At 41.9% G+C, this 22,660-nt stretch overlaps 1 protein-coding gene across 1 annotated transcript in view; it reads right to left on the bottom strand.

The window, feature by feature from the left end:
• Positions 1 to 22,660, bottom strand: part of LOC122809725 (E3 ubiquitin-protein ligase TRIM71-like) — a gene marked incomplete in the record, with an annotated part of 240,999 nt that overhangs the window by 152,470 nt on the left and 65,869 nt on the right.

Below are 22,660 nucleotides of genomic sequence, written 5' to 3'. Positions count from 1 at the left end.
GTATAAAATATGCAGCAGACGCCATTACATCAGTTTTTCTTGCCCCAAATGTCAGGGGCCCCCCAAACAGGGAGCAAATAAAATTAAACACACAATATACCTCCAACCAAAAGCACACACACCAAAAGGGCTTTTAAGCATAGTGAAAGAAAGTAGAGGTATAGCCAGAGAAAAATAGGGGGCTGGAGGAAGGGTAACCAGGACTGCAACAGTGAATACACTCTAACATCTACATTTATGGTAAGTGTACACAACTGCACTATGTTCTCTGTGTTTCACTGTTGCAGTCATTGCACTTTGGTAGATTCCCAAAGCTATGGCTGGGTGGAGGGAATTATACAGCATTAGGACCAGCTATAAGGCCCTGCAGGACAGCAGTGGCAAAGCCAGCTCTGGATTTAGAGAAAAGTGGCAAATGGTAATGTTTGGTGAAAGTATGAACTGAGCTCCAGGTAGCGGCTTCTAGAATGTCCCTGGTAAGAACACCTCTGAGAAAGGCTGTTGAAGTAGATGCAGCCCTGGTGGAATGGGATCTGATCCACTGGGGGATAGTTTTTCCATGGTGCTTATAGCAGAAACGAATACAATGACTTATTCATTTGGAAATGGTTTGCTTTGAAATAGCCTTTCCCTCTGCCCTTGCAGCAAATGCTACCAGCAGTTCAGATTTTCTTTGAGATTTAGTTATGTTTAAGTAAAATCTAAAGTTGTCTGTGTACATCCAATGAATGCAGAAACCGCTCCCCCTTGTTCTGTGGATTAGGAAAGAAAGTTGGCAAATGAATGGTCTGATTAAGAGCCACACTGGATACCACCTTGGGGCATAAAGGATAGACTGGTCCCGAGAGATACCCTGTCCGCATGAAAAATGATGAAAGGCTCCACTGCCATAAGAGCCTGTAATTCAGAAATCCTTCTAGCTGAAGTGACTGCTAAAAGGAAAGCTGTTTTCCAGGAGAGACATTTTAAGTCCACAGTAGCAGCTAGCTCAAAAGGAGGGAGAGTGAGCTTCTCCAATACAAAACTGAGGTCTCAGGCAGGGGTTGGAGCTCTCCTGGGTGGTCTTAAGTTTTTGGCCCCTCTGAGATACTGCTTTAGCAGAGGATGAGAGAAGAGGGGAGGTTCTGCGTTGTAATGAGCTGAAATGGCTGAGGCATGGATTTTTATGGAAGAAAAAGGACAGGCCCTTGTGAAGCATCTCAGTTAAGTATTGCAAAATCTGAAGAATGTTGGGCACTGCTGTGCTTATCCCTTGAGATGGATTCCAGGCACAGAATCTTTTCCATTTGTCAGCATAAGATTTTCTAGTACTAGGTCTTCTCGCCTCCAAAATGACATCCAGCACAGGTTTGCTGAGGGATGCTAAGGGTGAATTTAGGTGATTAGCCACGCTGCAATATTCAAAGTTTGGAGCGGAGTGTGCAGAGTTTGGCTGTCCTGCTGAGACAGTAAGGTGTCCGAGGCAGGTACCACGGTGGAAGGTTTGACACTGCGCAGGAGTGGGTACCAGTGTTGGCGAGGTCAGTCTGGAGCAATCAAAATCATTTTTGGTTTGTCCTGTTTGACTTTTAGTAGAACTTTGGAGAGCAAAGGGGGGAAAAGGCATAGACTGATAGGTTTTTCCAGCTGAAGGACACAGCATCCACTTTCCAGGCTTTTTTGTGATGAGTTCTTGTGCAAAATTTGTCCAGCTGATAGATCTTTTTGCTTCACCCCAGAACTATGCCTGGGCTCCCCCATTTGAGTGTCAAAATGTTGAAAATCTGTGGTTCCAGTTTCCATTCATGAGGGCCCATGAGATTTCTGCTTAGTTTGTCTGCAGAGTATTCAGCTTTCCTGGCAGGAATTGAGCTTGTAGTTGTACTTGATAGGTCAAGGCCGTGCTCCACAATGCCATGGCTAGTCTGCAAAGGGGGTAGGAGTATGCACCCCCCTGCTTGTTTATGTACCACATAACCGTGGTGTTGTCCATCTATCAGAAATAGTCCTGGATGAAGGTAGTCCTTGAAGGCTGTCAGTGCATTCTGTACAGCTAGCATTTCTTTTTGATTGACATGAAGGTGCATTTGATTTGGGCTCCATTTGCCCTGAATGCACTTCCCTGCCAGATGAGCACCCCAAGCATAGTATGATGCGTTTGTAGTTAGGGTTTGGGTGGCAGGGGGTGGTGTGAATGACAGTCCCGTTTTGGTGGCAGGCCTCTTCCCAACATAGGAACTCTAGTTGCAGGCAAGGTATGATAGGAATCATTCATTGTTTCCAGGCTGTGACAATGTTGACTCCATAAACTTTTTAAAGTACCACTGAAGTTTCCTCATATGCAGTCTTGCATATGGAATTAGAAGAATGCAGGAGGCCATGAAGCCCAAGGCTTGCAGAATTTGTCTTGCAGATAGCAGGGTTTTTTGTGGCCACCTGTTTTGAAGTAAGTCACCAAATGACTTTTCTTTTTTGGCCTAAGGAAAGACATCTGGGCAGTTGTATTAAAGCTTGCACCCAGGAATGTAATTTTTTGAGAGGGTACCAGCTGAGATTTCTTTTCGTTTATAGTGTACCCTAGACAAGTTAGAACCCTTTTTACAAACGCCAGAAGTTTTAGAAGAATGTCTGTTTTCTGCCCGAATTAGACAATCGTCCAGGTATGGATATATTTGAATATTTCTTTGCCTGCAAAATGCAATTACAGGAGCTAGGCACTTTGTAAAGACCCTGGGCACAGTAGATAAGCCAAAGAGCAGTGCAGAGAACTGGTAATGTAAGTAGCCTGCTTTGAAACGGAGGTATCTTCTGCAAATTCCCTGATTGGGATATGCAGGTAAGCCTCTTAAATCTAGAGTTGCCAACCAGGCATCTGGTGAAGAGTCAGCATCTTGAATTTTGGGATGTCCAGAAAGGTGTTTAGAGTAAAGTCCAGAATTGGACACCATGATTGGTCTTTTCTGGGTACCAGGAAAAATCTTTAATAGAAACCTTGGCCCCTTTCCTCTTCTGGTACTAGCTGAATAGCCCCCTCATGATGGAAAGTACTTGTTTCTGGGCCTCTGCCCACTGATTTAGGGGCAGGTCTGGCCATCCGTTTGGAATTGGCAACATATGGAAGTGAAATCTGTATCCCTGGGATACTATATTTAAAACCCATTTGTCCTGGGTTATAAGTTGCCAGTTTCTTGCATGAAGAGCCAGTTTTCCCCCCCAAAGGGGCAGCTAAAAATGTGCTTGGTAAGTGTAAAGCCAAGTCACTGAGACTGCTTACCATAGGGAGGTGTCTTGTTGTTTCCAGATTTGGAAGAGGAGGCACCCCATTGTTTTGTTCTGAAAGTCCGTTGGGACTGAAACCTGGTGCCTTTGGAATGTCTGGGTTTGACTTGAGTGGCTCTCGAAGGAACTGGGAAGGACCAGTTCTTAGTAGGCCAGTGCCTACTAAATCTTGAAGGCTGCACTTGTAAGAAATATTTCACAGTTTGCATAGATTTAGCTTTATCTTCCATCTTTTTTAGAACTTCTTCAGCCTTATTACCAAAAAGAGACGGTCCTGTTGTGAAGGAGCATCTAACAATTTTGCTTTAACATGATCAGGCAGAGTTTACTCTAAGCCAAGCATGCCTTCTTAGCACAGACCCAGTTACAGCAGCCCTGCAAGAGGCCTCCAAAGAATCAAAACCACATTGCAATGTAGGTTTTCCAACTTGTTCATATGAATGCAATAGATCCTGTAAATCTTTATTTTCCACACGGTCAGAAATTTAACATCATTTTCTGTTTAAGCAGTCCCACAATATGCTGTTGACATTTTAGCGTATGAAATTGACAGTTTAAAGGCCCCGATTGCCAAAGTTGCAGAAGTGCAAACCTTCTTACCCCATCTATCCAGCGCCCTGGAATCTCTATCAGAAGGGGTAGGATTTTTAGCAGTAGAAGCCTTAATGCCACTGGGACCCTGAGAAATGGTTTCAGGATCCACAACAGGATTTTTGAAAAGGAATTTGTGGGAGTCAGGAACCCTGTAGTATCTGTCTGGCTTACAAGGAGCCGGAGGCAGAGAATCAGGAGCCATACTAGATTCTGAAAAAATATCAACAACGTCTAGAACAGGAGGTATAGCCAAAGGCCCATGCTGAGGAAGAAGAAAATCCCTAAGTCTATTTTTAGATTAAGAAAAATCCTGACTTTCCCAGTGGAAATGTTCCCTTAAGGTATGTAAAGTTTCCCCAAAAGAAAAATCCTCAGGGGGAGAAGCAGAAGGAATGGAATCTTCTGCATCAGAGTCCTCATAAGTAGGTATAGACAATTCCTGTTCATTAGAAGAATCAGAAAAAAAAGAATCCTGCTCAGAAGATTAATAGTCAATGTCTTGCCTAGGCCTCTTAGAAGGGGGGGGGGGGGGTTGACTACCCCTGATCAGAGTAATTAAATCTTTAGCCATTTTGATCATTTGTTTCTTGGGCATAGGGGCCTGCACATGTGGCCTAGGCTGTTTTTTAGACATAGGTCAAGATTTTGGTCTTAGTTTTTAAGATGGCGTCGGTCTAATATACAAATCTGTAGGCCTGAAAACACCCTCAGAATCCGGTGCCTGCACAGCGGCTCCGGACCCATCCAAGGTAGAGACATCCACGGGTTCCATAATTGAAGCATCTCGCAGCATACCAGACTCTCAGTAGAGGCCTACAAATCAGAATTAGTGGGCATCAGGGGCTGCGAAAGCACCCGAGTACCGGTGAACTGGCGACTGGCTTAGGAGAAGCATCGTCGGCAGTTTTGGACCTCAACGACCTATCATTTTCATTGCGTTTTTTTAGGTATTCCAGTAGTTTGATTGCTAACCAACATTTCTGGATAATTAAAGCGTGAGCCAAAATATCTAGAAGCAAAAATGTACTGACGTTTAATAGTGCGTTGATTAAATAATGCACATAACAGACAGCAAGGTACGTCGTGGTCAGGGCCCAGGCAAAGAATACCATACAAATGGAAATCCTTATGAGATACTTGCTTCCTACAAGTAATGCAATTAACTTTTACTGACATCAGTAAGGAGCAAGAAAAAGTTTCCCCAACGGGGTACTTAGCTTTTTATTTAAAGACTTTGGATCTGAAACTCAAAAACGAAAATTTCAGGAGTCTGCTGACTGGCACTTGCGAACTGCTTCTACTTCGGGCACCGCGTAGCAAGAAAGACTAATGTAATGGCATAGGCTGCATGTTTTTTTTTTTTTACCCCTGATGACCTGAAAGAAGGGACAGCAACTGATGCAGGACCCAAGACTTTGTTAATCAGGCTGACTGAGGGCAACCTGCCAGCAGATTACCCAAATGTAATGACTGCAACAGTGAAACACGAAGAACATCTTTTAGACTCTCATGTTAACAATAGGGATGAGTTAGTTAGATAAGACATTTTGAAAAATGAAAATACTGCAGGTCTCACTACCTATGACGCAACAACTGCTAATCGTAAATGAACTGCAACGCTGTTACTGAAGTACGAAGTCCAACACAGGATGAGGACTAATACAGAGCAATTGTGTAAGAACTGAAGATTTTATCAAACCATGCTATTTTAGCTAACCTGTTTAAAGATATTTGTACTAAATTAATGACAATTAAACTAAGGGTCATTCGGTGGAAAAAGGAACTGACGTCTTCAAGCAGTCAGGACACCACTTACAGGAAAGCCACGTTATCTAAACTGTCTTTCGGCTTTTCCAAGTTAGGGGTCACCACAGCAGAAATCCGGTCCGCTAATGATTGGCAGTAGATTTTTACGTGCTGGCTTGCCGGGCCTAACGCACAACCTTCAACGAAGGAACGCCCATTCATGCATGTCGGCACACAGAAGACTCTCTGAGAATCGAATGTGCAACGTCTAACTGTGAGGCACCACACTGCAGTGCTAGGAAAGCCACGTTATTTAAATTAGAAAAAAAAAAAAACATTATGGTTTAGGATGAATAATATAAAGGATACAAACTGCTCGGGGAGGGGGGGTGCTGGGGAGGTCTAAACATACAAAGAAAATTATATCAATATGACAGGCCAGGTGAAGACCAGCTAAAGTTAAAAATAATTAAAATACAATCCGGAACACAGTAATTCTGATGCATTAGTACAACAGGAGCATCAAGATGTTAATACCAAAACATATTTTTGAAGTTTCAAGATGGGGTTTTCTTTAAACTTCCTCTCCAATGGCCTTTCATATGGGAGGTTGGCATAATGGTTATGGTGCTTACCTTAGAAACACAAGGTGCAGGGTTCGATTCTCACAAGGGGTAATTGGCTAGGCTTAAAATGGCCCATGAGGACAGTTAGCCTAGTACTAATCTATGTATCTATGGTCTGCATTAATACAATCTTGTTTCAGTGAATGATAAAGTAGATCTGAAAATGAAATGTATATTGAAAATACAGACTTACAAAGTACTGTACCTATGTGGGACCAGAGTAAAACGCAGACAGGAATCAACTCCTCCAGCCAGTTTATCAGGCCTAATTTATCTAGACTCCCTACAATGCCAGCTCTTAATAATGGCGATTCCAATTCTCTACCCACTCCCCTCTATCATAACAAGGCAATGAACTGGCCTTCATTTGAATAGATGCTCTTTTAAGCTCCTCAAGACTTTGAAGGCAATCATTAAAAAATAAATAAATAAATAAATAAGTTATGTTAAATCAAAAATCAAACATCTTTAAATTACAGATGAAAATCTGGAAGACTTGCTGCTCCAACAGCATAGTCAGGGACAAAAACCCTAACAATGGCATATCTGACACAGGTTAGACTAGTGGCTTGGTTAACTGACAGAGCAGCAGGGAGGGATGGGCATGCCCATCCCTGTTGGGAGGGCATTGTTGAGGATACTCTCTTGGGGAAGGGGTTATTCAAAGAGGGGAGTTTCCAAACAGTCAGCGAATGTGGGAGGCAGAGCAAGGAAATCAGTAGGGCATACAAATACCCCCCCCAAGACAGAAGCGAAGACTGAATAGCTCCCAGGACGACATTAGGATACATGACCAGCCTCGGTAGTATCGGACGGGGGTAGGAGATGAAGTTGTTAGACCCACAGAAATAAGGCATTGGGGGCTGGGCCAATTACATGGGAATGGACCTCAATCCCAACTCGGAGTATTACTTAAGATTATGAAATTGGTATTCTTTCAGTTTTTGAGGTTAGCCAAAAATGCTCTTTACAGTCCCCACAATGTGCCCAATAATGACACTGTTCTGCAATTCATACAGAGTTACATATATATAGGTAATATATCTAAATAGGACTATTTTTTTATGAGACCTACTGTTTCTATTACTATTATAAACTGTCTGGGTATCCTCCTTCCACACTGCCCTCATTTCTGCCTGCAAATCCTGGTATTTTATGACAGTCTCTCTCTCTCTACTCAAGACACTAATCACTGGGTGTAACAATTTCAATGATAAATGCTAATTTTGTCCTCTTTTCATGGACATCTATTTTTTTGAACTGTTGTTAATGGGTGATCCCCATGTGCTATAAAACTTCATTTTCTATAACGCTTTGTGACCCATGTTTCTAATGCTTCTCAACTACAAATATTATAATAATGTTTGCACAATCCCCAAAGCAATAGTCTTGCCACATTATTATGCTTTTCAGTATACAGACCGACCTCCTATTAGTTTATCACACCAGCAACAAGATGGGTGAATTCAGTTTTACAAAACCTGCATCTGTCTGTTTTTCCGACATGTTCAATGGACTCTGTAAATGGACGTGTACGCAAGTCCACTATCCTGGGCCACAAATATTAAACCTTTCATGTTTTGGTTTAAATTCACCGCTCAACCATTCCTACATTAAATACGGACTGACACAAGGTTGTGCTCCAGGAATTTTCTATATTTGCAACTATATTTATACATTTTTCCACATTTCTTGCCTTTGCACCTGATCCTTCATGTCTCTTTTTTTGGCGCATTCAGTTACCGCCTGATTTTCATTTACTTCTGGTTCGATTTCCATTCCCGCTTGACACCAGCAGCAGGGCAATCATCTGAGACTTGTTCTCCTCATGTTTTAAAATTTTCACTACATTGGGTGTTGTGAGGTCAGCAGATATGTATGCAGTGCTACGACTGCAGAGCTATTTGTAATCAATTTTGAGCAGACCCATACCTCCTTCAGAACGGGGAATACAGAATCTTAGTATACACTGATTTTTATAAAATCATTTTATAAGCATGAAGCATTTTTCTTGTTTTCGTGTCCAACTGAGCCAATACCTTTAAGGGCCAGTCACTCACCCTAAAAATGTTAAGTTACACAAGGAGGGCAAATTGGTTTATAGACTGGACTTTTTTCCCCAGATGTCAGAGCAGTTTTCAGTATTATATTTTAGTCTTCTAAAATACTCCCAAGTTTTACTCGCATTTGTTAATGTTTTACTGTTCATCAATTCCCAAATATTTATATACTCCCTCCTGCCCAAGATCCTTTATATCACATTCCTGTCCCATACATTTTTTTAAAGGTTGGTTTTGCACATTTATCAACACCAAATGACACTGTTACATCATCCAAGAAAGTTCTGACCACTTCCAGTTGTGCTTTCAGCTCCTCACCGGATGAGCTAGTTTGAAATCATCCTCAAACAGAACGTAAGTCTTTTACACAGTTTTCTGAGAGCCAAACTGTAGCCATAACCTAATCTGTTAAGTAGACAGCTTAATGGGTTAAGGGCAACACAAAAGAGCAGTGGTGACAAACTCACCCTGGAATATCACCCTTTGAATTTTTCTCCCTTGGATAATCTGTCCTTTAATGGCTCGGTGCAAAAAGTGGTCTGCCTCCGTTTCATGGTCACTATAATGTAAATTGATCAATATATGGTTCATCTTGCACATTTGCAAGCACTCCTATCCATGAATGTGGAGTGCTGTAAATTTTTGTTTGTAGTTAATTATTCTGCTATTTTTGTTTTACTTGCATCCCTTGTCTGTGTGCTTAATAAAGGAATGGAAACAGACAGTCTACCCTGCTTGGATTACTTTTTTAATACTTAGTAATTCTGTATAATATTTCAAATTATATTATTTATTATTTTTGATTTGGGACGCGTTTAAGTTTGCTACTTCTACCACCATTATCTGATCTTATTAATTTACCGTGACTAGATATATACGAATTGAAAATCTGCCACACAGAGAAGTTTCTTACATTGTTTTTGTAGTTTATCCATGCCATACTTAGATTCTTGCCCTTTTTATAATTCTCCAGTATGGCTTTTTTAACGAATGATCCTTTGTTCCATATGACTGGTTACCCTTTTATTCTATTGTCATGATTGAATTTTCTTCTAAATAATTGTCTGCATCAATTCCAATGTATAGTTTACACATCATCAGAAGGCAGGTTATTGGTCTGCAGTTTTTAGGACAGCTTGAAGGTCCACTCTAAGTATTGTTTTTCCTATTAACCAGGTTGGCGTCTACTTGGGATGCACATATAAATAATTTTTACTCATGGCTAAATCTTCATGTAAAGATGTTCACAGGTTCATAGGTGTGTACTAGGCTAATAAAAAAATTGCCCAGGCACTGTGCCACCCAATTTTAGTTCACAGTGTCCACCTCCAGGAGTGCAACTGGAATGATCCCTGGAGTGAACTTGTTACCCATCCACTTGTCAAGATTTCTCTTGAAGAGGGCCAGTGAGGTGCTCTGCTTGACATGAATGGGAAGCTTATTCCAGAGTATGTGCAGTCTTTGGGAGATGAACCTGTCCCTCCAGCATGTTCTGTTAATTGTGGTAATGAGGTTGTGATCTCTGGAGCGTGTGGCGCAGGCGGATTGGGATTTCTTTAGGTGTAGCATTTCAAGTAGGGCTGGGTCGGACATAGCTTTGTAAGTCAAGCAGAGATCACCTCTAAGTAGATAAGAGACTGAGAACAGCTGAAGTTTGAGACTGTCCATGTAGGACATGTGTTTAAGGCCTAGGATTCTTTTTGTGAGGTACTTTTGTGGCCTCTCTAGTTGTTGTAGGTGTCTGGTCAGATACATGCCAAATGGGGCGTTATACTCTATGACTGGTCTATGAGGGATGATGACCTATTTCTTCCTGGATGTGAAACCTTTGGTAATAAGATGGGCCATGTAAAAGGACTTTCTGACCACAGTGGTAATAGGTTGGTCGAAGGTGAGGTGGCTGTCGACTTGGGTATCCAGATCTCTTATGGCCTCTTCAGTGGGCTCCCATCAACATGGTAATTTGTGGGCTCCCATCAACATGGTAATTCGTGGGCTCCCATCAACATGGTAATTCGTGGGAACAGAGTTTTTTCCAAAGGGGATAACGCATTTTGTCGTTAAGCATCAGGCCATGGTTCCAACATCAGTCATTGGTCTCAGAGAGGCCCTTTTATGGGATGTCTGCATCACTTGGAGTTTATAATGACTCCTAGCTTGCATTCATCAGCGAACTTGGCCAGCCAATGTCCTGTGTTAGCTTGGACTTCTGAAAAGATGCCAAACAAGAGGGGGCCAGGACAGAGTCCTGTGGGACTCCACTTGTGACTGATTGACAGTCTGACTTGGAATCCGCAACCTGCACTCTGTGGGTCCTGTCTGTGAGCCAATTTGCAACCCACATAGTGATGTAAGGATTGATGCCTAGTTTGGTGAGTTCATCAATGATACCAGAGTGGGTCATGGTATCAAAGGCCTTGACCAGGTCGAGGTAGGCTGTATGCACCACCTTACCCTCATCCACAGCCTTGGTGACTGCCTCGAAGAAGTCATCCAGGTTCAGCAGGCAGGATCTCCCCTTGACAAAGCCAGACAGACTGGGGTCAAGAGTTTGGAGATTGCCTATATCTTTGTTAAGCAGGTCCATGATGATGCGCTCCACAGTTCTGCACACCAGGCTTGTCAGGCTAATGGGGCGATAGTTCCCAGCATCTGTAGTTGCTCTCTCTTTATGAAGCGGGATGACTGTAGCAGTGCGCCAATTGTTAGGTACATAGCCTGAGGTAAGGCTATGATTGAACAGGGCACATAGATGTGGTGCCAGTTCGTTTTGTAGCTCATGTAGGATGCAGCCAGGGATATTACCAGGTCCCATGGATGCTGTACTCTTGGTTTTGGACAATGCAGCTTTTACCTGTGCTGCAGAAATGGTGGGTACCAAGCTTTCATCTGGTATTGTGATAGGGCCCTTGGGGGGGGGGGGGGGGGTAAAGTTGGCACTGAATCTGTCGGCCAGTACGTTGGCTACATCTGTTGGCTCAGTACAGGAGGTGCCATTGTGCAATAACTCAGAGCAAACCTGGGTATTGCCTTTGAGGTTTTGTGGTAGTTTTTGGTGTCCGCCGCAATCCTGCCTTTGTAGCCGTTTTTTTTTTTTTTTTTTTTTTTTTTTTTTAAAGAGGATTTGATCAGGGATCTCAGCTTTTTGTTGAGACTGATAAGGGAGGTTTTCCAGTCTTGTAACTTCATTTTTTTCTGCAACAGTTTCTTCCTTCTGTTGTGGAATTTGATGGCTGGGGACCACCAGATTGGCTTCCTTTTTTTGGAGGAGAGCGTCTTAGCTCTATTTGATATGGCAAGGTCCATACATTTGTGTAAATGCATGTATAGAGCATTGGTGTATGATTTGCCAGTCATGGAGCCATTTTCCTTTGGCATGGGTGCCGTGAAGTTAGCCACCTCTGCTTTTAGAAGCTCAAAGTCCGCTTTAGAGAAGTTTTTCAAGGTGGTCACCTTACCAGGAGGTGTAGGTGAGATGGAGATTTCCATGGTAATCAGTTTGTGGTCAGATTTAACCAGGGAGGAACTGACTGCAGGTGTGGAGCAAAGGTCTCCCATGTTGGTAATAACCAGGTCGTGGATGTAGCTTCCTCTACTTGGGGGGGGGGGGGTCAGAATGAGCTGGTCCAGGGCATTGGAATTGATAAATTCCAGAAAGTGTTGGGCCTGCACATTGGTACTTGAATACTTTTCCCAGTTGATGGAAGGGTAGTTGAAGTCACCCAGTATGCGAGTACTGGGTTGGACCTCGATAGATTCCAGGGTGCTCAGGAAGTTGGCATGTGAGTCTAGGGACATGTTTGTGGTTCGCTAGCAGGCTGTGACTTAATACTTTTATCCCAAAAATGGTTACTGCATCTGGCCAGGCCTGGTGTTTTCCAGTTAGCTTTTTTTTTAATTTTGTTTCAATTTCTCTGGTTATTTCATCCCATTTCATATCCTGTACATTTGAACTTTTCTTTTACTACTTCTATCCATTCAACATCAGTTATATTTCACAGAACCTTCATAGATATTTCTCCAAAATGTGTCTATGCCTTCATTTTTGGTGGTGTTTCTATTCCTTTTGCCTTGTTTCCCCAATTCTCTACTAATTTTTTTTGGATAATCAAATTGCATATTTTTGTACTTTCTTTATTGCACATCTAAGTTTTTCTGCCTGTGGTGATATACTAATTATTTGCAACAGTGTACAATAGATCCTGGTCTGTATTTTTGATGATCTACTCCCCCCTTCTGTACTTTAACAGCGACATTTCTGGTCTTAATTGCTTTATAGTGTTATCCGATACTTCCATGACTGCATTTGATTTTTCCCCTTCCTTTCCCATAGTACCCTGCGATTCTGTGGTAAGACCGTATTTAAACTGATTTAACTGTGTTGCATGATTATTAACTGAACTGGAAGTTTTGACTCTGTTCTTCAGTTAGTTTTCCCACCCACCCTGTTTCTGTTTTGGTGTTAATCTTAGTGGCTTTGAAACTGCCCGCCCCTCTTGTGAATTTGTGTTTGGATAATCCTTCTGGGCCCATCTCATTTGCTCACTCAACGGAGTGCAGTGAGATCATATTCTGATTTCAGGCACTCCTACTACTGTGTACAAAGAAAGCATCTGGGAAAAAGAACAAAAAAAAAATGTAAGCTTGTTTCCTGCCTTTCCTGTTAAGTGGTCTAGACTTTTTGTAGGCTTCTGAGCCCCCAAGCCCTTCTGTCTTGGAGGGAAGCCTTCTAGCTTAGTTTTGTTTCTTATAACTAGCCAGTTTTCTAGTTTCAGCACTCAAATCTGTTTCTTTGAACTCAGCACTTGTTCAAAACTCATTGTAAGCACTACATAAGCTGCAAATTACTACAGCATCAACTCTCCTCACTTGTCTAGTGGAAAGCAGTTTTTAGTACTTAATAAAAAAGCACTTATCCAGGCATGTCTAAGGGTCAGCTCCCAGTGATTTCTCCTGTCTACCTGATGAATCTGGGCATCTTGGGGCAATGCAGCAATTACCTCATGTACACAGACAACCCTCTCCTCCTAACACCCAACACTACAACCTGTGAGAGATGCACTTATATAGCCAAACTGGAAGCAAAGCTCTCTTCACCCAAGACTGGACTAGACAGTCAAGAGAAGAAGGTAAACACTTGCACCACACCACACTCATCACATAGTCTCTCAAAACCTACACCACCAAAACACACACACACAGAAACACAAAATACACACCTACATTCGCGGAGGCTCTCAAAAACCTGCCCAAGCATCAGGGACATCCAAAGCATAAACTCAAGCAAACTCCACCCCCCACCACAACCCAAATGACACATAGCCCACAAACTCAGTGTGCCACTCAACCACAGCCCATAAGGCATAACAACGTACCCAACACTCTAGTCATAGGTGACTCTATAGTCAGGCACACTGATGTTCCACTCACTAGACTAAAGGAGAAAGTTACTGTCAGCTGCCAGGATCCGCCATATAACGCATGCACTCAGGTCACTCCACAATGAGTACAAATATGACACTGTCATTGTCCATGTTGGTGTGAATGACCTGAGACGTACCTCGCTGGACTATATGAAAAGCAACATGGAGAAGCTCTCCGATCTTGTATCCCAGGCAGGTATGACCCTAACCCTGAGTAGCATCCTGCCATCACCCAGAATGATACCACAGTACAAGGACAAAATGATTGACTTCAACAATTGGCTAAGCTTCTGGTGTCATTCTAAGGGGATCCAGTATTTGTTTGCCTGGGACGACATGATCAACAGTCCACGATGCTTTGCCAGAGATGGCCTGCACCTGTCGCCCTTAGGATTCCAGATCCTGGCTAAGGCTCTTGCCAACCCTATAGTGCCTTTTTTAGGCAAGGTTCAAATGACAAATTCACCACCGTAACAGGTACAAGTAAGCAAAATCTGAGGGTAATGCTACTCAATGCTAGAAGTCTAAACCTCAAAATGCACTCACTCGAGGCACTCCTTAAAATGGAGAACATTGACATCTGTGCAGTGACAGAGACCTGGTTCAAAGCTCCAGAGAGCACCCCTGCATTACCAGGCTTCAATTCAGACCACACCTTTCGGCCACCTAACCCAGAAAGAAGCACTAAAGGCGGAGGCGTGTCCATATTCATTAAGGATGTCCACACCTCCAGGCTAGTTGCACAGCATAATGCATCCGATATTATCCAAGTGCAACTAACTCTGGGCAAGACCGCAATCCAAATTGTAGCTTCCTACAGACCCCCCCCCCCACCATGCCCCAGGATTCACACTCCTCATTTCTTGATTCACTGGAAAGTATTAGGGTACAACTCAACACCCTAATAATGGGCGATTTCAACTACCCCACCATTAACTGGGAAAACTACTCATGTACCAACTCTTTTGCTCAACGTTTTCTAGAATTCATAAATTCCAACGCCTTGGATCAACTTCTTCACACCCCCACCAGAAGCAGCAATATCCTAGACCTGGTCATTACCAACATGGGAAACTGGTGTTCCACACCAGAGGTCAATTCCTCGTTGGTCAGATCCGACCACAAGCTAATCAGCCTAGACATCCACATCCCACCCCCAGCCCCAATTAGGGAAACCATCGTAAAAAACTTCTCCAAAGCCAACTTCACACTTCTTAAGACAGAAGTGGCAAACTTCATGACACCCATGCAGACGGACAATAGAGGTATGACTACCGAATCCTACACAAATGCACTTTATAAGCACTTACACAAGTGCATGGATCATGCTATCCCTAATAGAACCAAGATGTTATCCTCCAAAAAAAGGAAGCCAATCTGGTGGTCCCCTACCATAAACAAACTCTACAACAGAAGAAAGAAACTGAGTAAAATCCCATGAGTGGAGGAACTCCATGGTCAACCTCAGTAAGAAGCCGAGATCCCTCATAAAATCCTCCAAAGCTAGTTACGAAAACAAAATTGCCACTGACTCTAAAGACAACCACAAAGCATTCTATAGCTATGTCAAGAATCTAAATGGGAACACTCAGATCTGCTCTAAGTTACAGCACAATGGCACTAAATATACAGAACCAACTGATATTGCCAACATCCTAGCAGATAGCTTCAGTGCTAACTTTACCCCCCCCCCCTCTCCCCCTAGAGGGCCCATCTCTATACCGGAAGAATGCAAAGTTCCTATAATCACGGCTGCACAGGTAAAAAACACACTCTCCAAAGCCAAGAACACAGCATCCATGGGACCTGACAATATCCCAGGCTGCGTTCTACACGAACTACAGAATGAACTGGCACCCTACCCAAGTACCATGTTCAATCATTGCCTCACCTCAGGCTTTGTACCCACTGAATGGCGCACCGCGACGGTTATCCCACTCCATAAAGGGGGAGCCACGACGGACCCTGGGAACTACTGCCCCATTAGCCTGACCAGCCTGGTCTGAAAGGCCATGGAACGTATCATTGTGGAACTCATAAACAAAGACATTGGTAATCTCCAAACTCTGGACCCTACCCAGTTTGGATTTGTAAAAGGCAGATCATGTCTCCTAAACCTGATTGACTTCTTTGAAGCAGTCACCAAAGCCATAGATGAGGGTAAAATGGTTTACACAGCTTATCTAGATCTCGCCAAGGCTTTCGACACCTCCCCCCACTCTGGAATTATAGAGAAGCTCACTAAACTAGGTATAAATCCCCATGTCACAAGATGGGTTGCCAACTGGCTCACGGACAGAACCCACACTGTGAAAGTAGCGGATTCCAAATCCGACATCAGACCAGTGACAAGTGGGAGTACCACAGGGTCCTGGGTCCTCTCCTGTTTGGTATCTACTTCTCTGAAGTGCAGGCCAACACAGAAGGTCTTTGGCTAACAGTTTGCAGATGACTGCAAACTAGGAGCCATAATCGAAACTCCTAACGATGTGGACAAACTACAAAAGGGCCTCACTGAGACAGATACCTGGTGTCAAAGCCATGGCTTGATGCTCAATGCCAAAAAGTGTATTGTCATCCCCTTTGGTAAAAACTCTGTACCCATGAACTACCACATAGCTGGTAGTCTACTGAATGCCGAAAATGTGATGAGACCTTGGGACACAGGGGGACAGTAGTCTCTCCTTTGATAATCACATCACTACAGTGGTCAGGAAATTCTTCTACGTGGCTCATCTCATCACAAAAGGGTTCTCATCCAAAAAAAAAAAAAAAAAAAAAAAAAAAAAGGGAGGTCATTGTTCCCCTCTACTCATCACTCATTAGACCCATTATAGAGTACAATGCCCCTTTTGGTATGTACCTCACAAGACATCTACAACAACTGGAAAGACTTCACAAAGAGGATTACTGGCCTCAAACAGATGCCCTATGCAGACCGCCTCAAAAAACTACAGCTTTACTCAATCGCATATCGCCTACTCAGGGGCGATCTCTGCCTAACATACAAAGCTATGTCAAACCCAGAGCTGTTGAACATGTTCCACTTAAAAGAAATCCCAATCCCTCCGAGCTACACGCTCTAGGGACCTAAACCTTGTCACCACAATACACAGAACATGCTGGAGGGATAGATTCCTGTCCCAGAGACTTCCCATACTCTGGAACAAACTACCTATCTATATCAAACAAAGCTCCTCAGTAGCACTCAAGAAAAATCTTGATGATTGGATGGGAAATGGGAAATTCACCCCGGGGATCACTTCTGTGGCTCTGCTCGACAGGGGCACAGGAAAATAAATTTATTGGGTGGCGAAAGCCAGGGTACATTTTTTGGCTAGGCTTGTATGGGCCCTTGGGCCGATAGCCTAGTACCTACCTATGAACCTAAGACTTAATCTGTTATTAATTTAGCTGCACAGTAATATATCCTATTTACTTCTGTTATATTGCATGAATTTCTATGAAGAGTCTTGACTACAGTGTTCATTTGTTTCACCAAACTTCTAATAGGTTTGGTCTTGTTGACTTTCTGCAATCTCTTTCATTGATTTTAGTATGTCTATCAATCTGTACTAAAATCAACTCTTCCTTAAATAATTTTCTTCTAAACTAAAGGCACATTCTTTGTCCATCAATGTGATTTCACTCGTGAAGCTCCTGTACTTTTACTGGCCTAAAAATCCCTGTAACCTTTTAAGACAGAAAACAAATTAATAGAGAGGATCCACTGAAACAGTTTGGAAGAGTAACCATCCAGAGGTAAAAGTTAAATAATTTTATCAGATCTATTTTTAGTGAAAATCCAAAATGAAATGGCATAATAAAAAGGTACCCATAAAATCCTTTTCAAAGTAAGAAGGATGCACCAAAATCAAAGATATCTCAACACATTTACTTGCTCAGGTCTGCCCCAAATATACTGCTATACAGCAGTCATCAACACTAGTTAGACTAAGATCCAGACACAGCCTTTTCTTCCCTAGATACGGCATTCTCAAATCAGCAGTACCCACAATATTGCAGTTAGCAATCTTCAACTGAAGCAACCTACCTTACTATTCATTTGATGTTCAACTCCTATAAGCAATTGAGAACAAAACAGTGCTCATCAACATTAAAACCAATGCTGCCAAGTAGCTCTCTGTAGCTTGCATACACACACACACACACACACACACATATATATCTATATATATATATCTATATATATATATATATATCTATATATATATATATATCTATATATATATATATATATATATATCTATATATCTATATATCTATATATATATATATATATATATATATATATCTATATATATATAATTATACACACACACACACATACATATACAGATACACACATATATACACACACGCATATACATACAGGGTCTATATCAGTTAAACGAAACAGTACATCATCGAATACAACAACCTTGAACTTCTAACCACAAAATCTAAAAACATCGAAAGCTCAGACCAGCGAATTTTTTCCCTGGGAAAAAATTCACTGTTCCGAGAAACACACACACACACACAACAGAAGCACACCAAAAAAACCCAGCAAACCACACACATACACTTAATATCCTAAATCTAACCCTACAAACCCCAAGGTCCGTCACTATCGCACACTCACCTCACATACGCCCTAACCCTCACATACCCTGCCCTAACCCTAAAGTCTATCACCATCGCACACTCCTCAACCGCGCCCTAACCCTAACTCACATACCACACCCTAACCCAAATGTCCACACAATCGTACACTTACCTGAACCAAACCCGTAACTTTCCACCACAGTACTGAAAATAGCGAAGCTACAGAAACGGACAACAGAATTATTTCCCTAGGGAAAAAATGTGGTTATCTGCAGCTTCGCTATTTTCAGCGTTCTCTGTTTTCGGGTCAATATTAGACCATTCAAAGTATTAACACTTTGATGATCTAATACAGACCCTATATTTTGGAGAGGATGCAACTGTTGACATCTTGAACTGGCTTGATACCCAAAAATCAGGTTCAGGGTCATTATACTGGGTGACGTCATCCCCAAACAGTGTTATCACTAGTGGTTCTCTCTTCCAACCATGTCCCTTTATGGCCTCCCCAACTACTTTCCTTACCAACTCATACTAAAGAAATGCCAGTAAGAATTCCCTCAAGAAACCCTTAGCGTTGTCACCAATCAGCTAAATATTTTACGCTTTAGTTTGCAAACTGATGTAATCAGTGATCGCCTCCCTAACTCTGTAATATGGCCCTGTACAAAAGATCAATAAAACAAGACTGAATAATCCTCAAAACCCAAATATGAACCTCTGCCATTTCCCCGCTATATCAAACTCTGCAGAGTGGTCTCCTCTCTAGAGGCTCTCTTTAAATGAAGCAGTACAATACTTCCCTTATGTCTTCCAGAATACCCTGAATACGCTTACCACATGGGAAAGAAAAAAAAAAAAAAAAAAGTCAGCTAATTTTTTTAGTTATGGAGCTCCCACACCAGCAGGTCTATTTTGTCCAAGAGAAATCTCTTGTAGAGTCCATACCACTGAAGCAAACCACAAAAAAAATTACAGCAAGCTGTGGCAAAGTAATAATTTCACAGCAAGAAGTAATTTTATCAAAACCAACAGACAAGTACAACTATGTAGATCTTGCCACAAAATAAATATCTGAATAGGATTACTGTTGCAGTAGTTCTTACCACTGGGACTTCTGTTCGTGTACAACTGGCCCAATTTCTAAAGCTTAAGATTCCCCCCCCCCTTTGTGTGGTGCATATCCAACCATGAGTACATCCCAGTGTGCCCTTATAAGGATGTCCACTTATGCCAATTACAATTTTTCTCTCCACATTTCATGACTACAGATGCCAGTTAATATTTGTTGAAAACTCTCATTTGGGTTTTACTGACCTTTACCCTCATTTTATTATCTAAAGTCCAATGACAATTATACAATGACTGGCCATTAATATTCAAAAACGAGCACTCTGACTTGCCAGCCCAACCAGTGTGCCCGTTGTAAATCCGAGAATATACCAACGGAAAAAGGTCCGGTCACCTGGACTTTTTCCCGTTAGTATAGCTCGCATTTTTTTTTTTTTTTTTTTTTTTTTTTTTACTTTTCTTTCTTTTTTGAATGAAAAAAGAAAATAGAAGACTTGAGGCAAACGAATGAGACGGTGCAGACAAAAATCAAAGGATAATCAGGTACTTTCTGCAAAACTTAAAAAAAAAAAAAACTTATCCGATTCATCCTTTTATTTGGTCTGTCCCAACTCTCCTGAATGTAAAAAGTCTCCCGGTTTCTTTTTCATATTCAATTAAAAAAAAAAAAAAAAAAGGCAGCAACAGAGATCTTCCTTTCTCCATTGCTGCCTCTGCACAGCACAGATGTACTGCGTACGTGTGGAACACAAGTCCCATACGCATGCACAGTACATCCAAAAAAGCCCCAGGACACCTACAAAATGTGGATGGGCAGCACGGAGCATTATACAAAGACATTTAAGAAAGTAAGTTTTTTTTATTTTCTTAAATAATGCCATGGTATAATAGCAATAACCCATGGCTGGTGTGGGCAATGCTGGATTTACCCACGGTTGGCTTTGTTTGGTCACCACACCAACCAAGGGTAAATCCAGCAATACCCACACCCAGCCATGGGTTATTGCTTAAATATTCTACAGCATCCTGTAGACAATTTACTTGAAATGTATAAATTTGGACTCATTTTAATATCAGCTTAAACGATTAATTTCCACCTGTAGTCCAAACAGAAAAGAAAAGTGGAAAATGCTGCATTTCTGGGGCACAACATTAGGTTGATATTCCTCTGAGGTGGTCATTCTGATCTGCTACATCATTCAGTTCCACCTACTGATAGAAGAGGAAAGACGGAGAGATGACTTAGCCAAATAATTCCCAATCAACCTGCACTTCAACTCCCTGTTTGAAAGGAAAGAGGTGTTATTTTTCTTTAACCATACTCCAAAGAGAAAAAAAAAAATATGAAAATAACTAACCACAACCTAAAACAGGCCAGGTAGGCTGAAGTCCAAACAGATGCTAAACATGGAGCATCCCTACAGGGTTGAACAGAAGAGAAACCATCAAGGTTTGATCCTTTCCCAAAAGCAAGATAATACAGCTGTGCAAGTACAATGACCACAGCAGATCTTCTCAAGACACAGGTCACTGCAGGAGTGGTATTCATTTCTCCAGACCCTTTCAAGTTTTCTTCAACCTTTAGTTTTTACATATTTTGCAAATTGCACAATTTCATGTGCTCACAAAGTTGTTTACTTCACAACTTTGTCTACAAAATGTATACCTCCCTAGCAGGTTCCTTGCTCAAAATAGACAAAAGTATCTCAAGCCTGCACTAATGGGAACATGCATGTGACCCATCACTGCCTTAACTGTTACAAGGCCAATGCTGACCTATGCAGTGAGGGTCACATAGCTATAAGGAAAAAAATCTTCTCTGTACTATACAATAGACCTGTTAGCAATGTGAAGGATACCAAGCCTAGCCAGATAGAATTTTATAGATAATTCTGTCATTTATAAATATAAATATTGAAATACAGGCTTGTTTTCTTAAATGAAAGAATATGCTGTGAAATGCTGAACTTCAAAAAATATATAACATTGCCCCTGCTGCAAAGAAAGCAAAGACAAGCATTTCTTGTTTGCCCTTTGAAGAAAATGATTTTATGTCAGTCCCTTTGAAGTTAGAATTTGTAGCCGAGGAGTCTGCAGTGAAGCATCCTGCCTATTGTTTTAACTTAAGGAATAATTACTAGAGTTTACATATGGAATGTCTTTTATGGCTCTGGTTTCCTGCAGGTGCAAGATAACAATTATGTAGTTTCTGTTAGCCTGGGAACACCAGGAAAGTGTGAAATGATGTAATGGGAACAAGGACTGCAACAGCAATTTAAACTGAGAGAATCAGAAGGCATTAAGCATTTTTGTGCCTTGACCATCTAACTCCCAGCACTGTCTTGCTCATATGCAAGTTATCTTAGACTTGTGTTTTATTTTAGAAATAGCTAGGAACTAGAAAGATTAGACTGTTTTTCTGTGATGTCAGAACTGTACTACTGAATTATTTTAAGTATTTATCTGTGATCTCTGAACTCCTGACTAGCACTGTGTAGTAGAAAGTATTGTCTTGTGGTTTTAATTATTTATTATGAAATATTTTAAAACCTTTTAACTGTGGCTGGTTTGTGTAGAGATAAGTTAAAGCTCTAAGATGACATTGCATGTACACAAGGATCCTGTACAAGTCACTCTAATAAGCTTTGACTGGTTAGTTATACTACCAATTGGATAATAATATTGCACAGTAATAATTGGACACCCTTTAAAGAGGCCTTTGAGTAGCTGAAGTATTAGTGGGTGGTGGCAGCCTGGTATAACTGTACAGTCTGGGAGAAAGGGGGACAGCTGGAGAGCCTGTGCCAGCCTTCCCCAGAAGTATCTGTGTGGTTGTATAAACTCTTCTCAAAGTGTGTGTGTGTGTGTGTGTGTGTGTGTGTGTGTGTGTGTGTGTGTGTGTGTGTGTGTGTGTGTGTGTGTGTGTGTGTGTGTGTCAGCTACTTGGGCAGGGACACGAAGCACTGGTTGGACAGACAGGGTGCTGGAGGTTTTAGCTTGCCCACTAGGCTGAGATCTGGACCCTATAGCTGTGCCAGTGGGGAGTCTTACTGGGGACCTGGACTAACTGTGATCTCTGTGTGCTCTTAAGGGAAATTGCACTTTACTGTGTGCATCTGTTATCCTTTCCTCATATACGAGATGTTAGTGGTATGGATTGAGGCTCCTTGATTGCTGGGCCAGGGCACGGGCGTCACAGCTTAACTGAACTCTCCCAAAGATCTACTTTTCAGATGAGTGTACTCACGCAATTGTACCTTAACCAAATTCATGT

The sequence above is a fragment of the Protopterus annectens genome, chromosome 8.part0 (assembly GCF_019279795.1).
Source record: "Protopterus annectens isolate FY-2018-M chromosome 8.part0, PAN1.0, whole genome shotgun sequence".
Classification (NCBI taxonomy): domain Eukaryota; kingdom Metazoa; phylum Chordata; order Ceratodontiformes; family Protopteridae; genus Protopterus; species Protopterus annectens.
Note: the sequence above shows the minus strand (reverse complement) of the source record. Positions and strands in the feature narration are given on the sequence as shown.